Source organism: Sorghum bicolor, chromosome 5 (genome assembly GCF_000003195.3).
Source record: "Sorghum bicolor cultivar BTx623 chromosome 5, Sorghum_bicolor_NCBIv3, whole genome shotgun sequence".
NCBI lineage: Eukaryota > Viridiplantae > Streptophyta > Magnoliopsida > Poales > Poaceae > Sorghum > Sorghum bicolor.
In genome coordinates, this window is record NC_012874.2 from 57,964,600 (window position 1) to 57,969,765 (window position 5,166).

The following is a 5,166-nucleotide window of genomic DNA, read 5'->3' on the forward strand; positions in this document are numbered from 1 at the left end:
ATTTACCATCAACTAATCATAGAAAAGGATCCAAATGCAACCAACACCTAGACTTAGGGTTTTATCTGACAGAATTCCATGAGTTCTGGTGTTTGTCTATTTCTGCAGGGGGTTATCAGGAAATACGGAAGAAAGGCCCACACGTCGGGATTACATAGAGATATTAACGTGCCGCGCAATTATCTTACATCTGGAAGACTCCAGAAGCCACGGGAAGGAAGCGGAGGCCGAACGGAGCCAGGCACTGGGCGCCCGCCCAGTTGACCTGGGCGCCCGCCCTCACATAGAGTCCAATCAGGACTCTCTTTCGGGATATTGCTCCACCGACCTAAAGGATCAAGGATAACCGTTCAATCAATGTCGGTTTGATCCAACGGCCCAGATTCAGTGAAGGGACTATAAAACCAGACCCCCTAGCCCCTGGAGATCATACCTCTTCTACAGAATCAAAGCTAGGGTTTCAATTCTTCATCCAAGTAGAGAGGATCCCTCTAGTTCTTCTAGTTCTACCTCTAGTTCATCTAGATCTAGTTCTAGTTCTTCTAGTTCTAGTTCTAGTTCCTCTAGTTCTAGTTCTAGTTAGTTCTAGTTGTAATCTAGAAAATAGGGAGAGAGAAGAGGAGAGCGAAGGAGGAGCCGGATCTGTCGGATCTTCCTCAACATTGTACTTTTGCAGCAACTGGTTCGTTCTTCATCGTTCTCCGGGTTCTTCAATTCATAATTCCTGAGTTCTTTAATTACTTTTATTTACATTCAAGTTATTTATTGGATTCCCGCTTGCATCAAGTGCTCTAATCTTTGAAACATTAGAGTAGTAATTAATAGATTAGACGTGGTGTTTAGTCTTGCAATTACCTGGAATTGCACCCAATCCTGCGGATTGTTGTGGTAGCCTTAGGGTAGTGACAGCCCTAATGGTCGACGTATTCCACCTCGTTCGGATCGGTGTTTGTAGGACCGTAGTCAGACCTTCCTAGCCCTCTTCTCATCTCTTTCTGTGGTTAGTGCTCTGATGTCCCGAAATAGATAATCTTGAAGTAATTCTTGATTCTTAGATCAATTAGAGAACTCAGGAAACTTCCTCTCTTCCCACCAAAAATAATTATATAGTTATCCTTGGGCGATCTTGATTCTTAATTAGTACACTCACGTTCTCTGTGGAAAATCGATACTCTGGAATACTCCCGGGTGAAAGCTACATCGGTATCCGTACGCTTGCGGATTTTTCTGTTTACGTTTAAAATACCCAACAAGCTTTCTGGCACCGTTGCCGGGGCACGGTAGCTGTGCTAGTTTCGAACCAAGTCGTCCGTGTATCCTTTTTCTTTTCCTTTTTTACCACACTCACCTTATCATTTTCACCATACCACATGGATTTCACTCTAAGCATTAATGAGCATGGAATTTATTTCATAGCCACTTCATTTACTCCATGCTCATATGCAACATCTTCCCAATCCATTGGTTTTTCCAACATCACCACATTCGAGATCTCCAACCCCCTCATCCTTTCTATTTATAAAAACTTTAAAAGGGCAGTTGTCGATGTATATGTCTATATTAAATATTGTAGATCTCGTCGAGTTGATCTTGATAAAGGTCAGCGTTGGAGGGGAGACCACTTCGCCAACATAAATTGATGGTTTCCCAAGGACAAGCTTAGTGTCCTAAAATAAGCACTGATCAGATCATAACATGAGCTTTTAATTATTTGCAACATTACCTGGTGTTTTGAGCATATAAGTATAGTTGTAAAAAATATTCCTTCGGGTATTCTTGTCACTAACCTTTCCAGGATTGGCGCAAGAAGACCGGATGAATGACAAGCACAAGGTATGTCCAACCAATCATCATACAACATTGAACTAAACTCATCCAAACTTGAATTTTGTAGAATTCAAGCTTGGGGGAGTACTTTACATAAAAACATCCTTTGCCATGTTGCTAAGTTGGTTGTCCCTACCTTTGAGACATGCTCAAGTACTAATCACACTACTTCATCTCCACTTGAGTAGAACTCTATAAATGCTCTCATGCTACCTTTATTTGGTTTAGTATATGTCTAGGTTTGGAGTAGTTTCATTTATCTCTTAATTAAGCATGGTGCTTAGTTTAGGAATGATGATCTTATTTCCAAGGTATTTTTAAATTAAGCATGATGCTTAGGTTAAAATGCCCTCCTAAATCAAATTAGACATGGTGTCTAGGTTGATTTTTGAGCTGATAGTATGCTATAGTAGATATTGGATATTTTGTTGGACTAACCCCTGCAGGAAAACTTTCAATATCGACCTGGGAAGTCCTGAGATAAACTCACATTGGAGACAAAGAGAGAGACACATAAAGTTTAACAATTTACACAAGGAAGACATAGCTCACAAGAGATGATCCATGGAGGGTGCCACAAACACGATGCACAACCGCTAAGAAAGGAAAGCTTCCACAAGGTGATACCGTACCATCACTCTTCAAGTAAGGTAACATCTTAAGGTACTTGACTATCACTTTTATAAGCTTCTCCTTGGTTCTGGCATTCACATGAACAAAAGAGACAAACATGTATGATTTACAACTCTAGATTAACCAACCTAATCGATTCAATATGTTTAGTCCTTCCACCTTTGTGATCCAACACTCCTAATCATATAAGCTAAAATGTTGCACACTCAATCTTTGGAAGATATATAAAAACAACATAAATATAGATAGATTATCTTTCCATTAGGTTGAGTGATCTGATCTGACAAATGTTTTAAATGCTACACTCATGATCTTATTATCCATCAACTTTGTCTTGCTCACTATGCTTAAGGTTAGAGAGAACAAATACACTTTTGGTTCTATTGGTGTTTTCCACCAACAGGGCCCATGCACTTGATCTCTGCCTTGTCTCTATGAGCAGGTACACTTCGAGCAAAATATGAAGGAGTTTTATAACTCCCAGACTCCACCAAGTGAAGAACCTAGATCTACGAGCACAAACACACTGGAGATATTGGACACTCAGGCAATCACTGCCCTGAGATGCTTGAGGACGTAACTACTGGAGTAACCCCATTGTGGAAGTAATTACTGACCTTCTGCCAGTCAAGAGAGGCGATCCAGGATGCCCCGTCATCCCGATCTCCATCGGCATGGTGGACTTCCCACAAGCACTCTGCGACTTTGGCTCCAGCGTCAACATTATGCCCAGGAACCTCTACGTCCGAGTTGGGAGGCCATTCCTGAACACCTCGAGAGCTGTCATCTACGCTAGTGCTGCCAAGATCAGTTTCTACATCAAGGGGAGGAAGGAGACGTTTTCCTTTGAGAACAAGACTACACAAATCTCAGAGCAATCCCGACATGAACCAAGGAAGAGGACCAACAGGAGGAACAGGAACAAGCAAATGTAGACCGAGTCAGCTAAGATGGTCACTGTAGTTCAAGGAGGTCAAGATCGTCGACTTAAGTCACCGTTCCTGACCAAAAAGGACGACCCAAGTATGCCAAGCATCCAGTGCTCCATTAATGGATACAACTTCCAGAAGATGCTTTGCGACACCGGGTCAGGCGTCAACATAATGGCCGCAGTCACCTATCAGCTTCTATTCGGAACCATGCCCCTAAAACCGACATACATTCAACTCCAGATGGTAGATCAGACATTCTGAAAGGTTGAAGGTTATTGACATGGGAGAAGACGAGTATGATCTACCCATCATCCTTGGGAGACCGTTCCTCAGCACCGTTAAAGCAATCATCTACATTGGAACTAGAGAAGTCCACATGCACTTCACCTCTGACAAGGTACACCCTATTTTACTAACCCTAACCATATAGTTGAAGACTCTAAGCAGGTCAGGACAAAAAGAAGACGACGCAACCGCAACCAGAAAAGACAAATCATCAAGGACGGATGGGTAGACTACAAAGGGGAAGTAGTACAGTCTGAAGACATACAACTTGAACAGAACTGTCCTGAGGAGACCGTAGCACCGAGTCAGGTGTGGAGAGAAAAGATAGTTATACACGAAGAGCAGGCGCCGCCGGAACCACCGACTACGCCATCCAGCAAATCCCAGGACAACTGAGAAAATGGAGAGTCCCGTTCGGAGGACTTAAAAACACCGAACGCCTTGCCAAGAGATAAACTTGGTAGTTATTCTTTTCCTTTCAATTATTTAAAATAGTTTGCTTAGTTAATCAGGTTCATATCATCTAGAAAAGAAAATAAAAATGTTAAAATAGTAAGCTCCATGTAAGTATGATCATGGCATAAAACTCATAAGTATATTCACTGTGGTGGCGTAAAAATAAATATATATTCCTGTCCTATAAAAATGAAAATATAAATAAGATTGTGATCCTACTAAAGAGAGTAACATTTATTGAGGAGGCTCAACATGATAAAGGCTAGATATTTATGCTAACACTTAACTAGTTCCACAAAGCTTTGTTGTCTATTTTGAGCTCCATTGAATTCAACGATCAAAGAAGACTAGCAGACGGAGGACATCCTAATCGCTATCAGGGTGCTGCCGACATTCAAATACACCTCCACCACCTGCTAGCTACATCACAAGGAATTACATCAAAATCCAGTTTGGGGGAGAGCACTCCCATTTATCTAGCTAAGTGTTTCTACTCGCGTTTATATTTTACTCAAATAATAAAAAGATGCATAATCATAAAAACCCAAATAAAGATTTTGTGCTTATATATATTTTGCTTAGTTTGCTAAATAAATAAATAAATAAAGTTTGCTATGAACCCTCATGATAAGCTCTCATATAGAAATGATGAATAGTTGCTCTGCCATGACTAGTTCTCAAAATTGAAATCTCTCTCAAGATTAGGCATGACTGTTATTAATTAAGATTTGCTCTAAACCTGAACTTGTGGGAAGAGTACTTGATCTAAAGTCTAAGTTGTTAACGGATATGATATGGGAAGGTTGAGCTGCTGTTTATCTGTTCCTAGAGATGCTAGAATTCCAGAGAATTTGATCTTTGAAAATCTTTAAAATGTTGCATGATGAGTTCCTCTATGATGAGAGTTTAAATTCCTACCACAACCATATATACATGCTTGCTAGACTTTGAGCCACATATTTACTTTTTACTACTTATGAGCATTGAGTGTGGTCAAGCTATGTAGACCCTTAGGAGCTTGTCATGTGGTTAA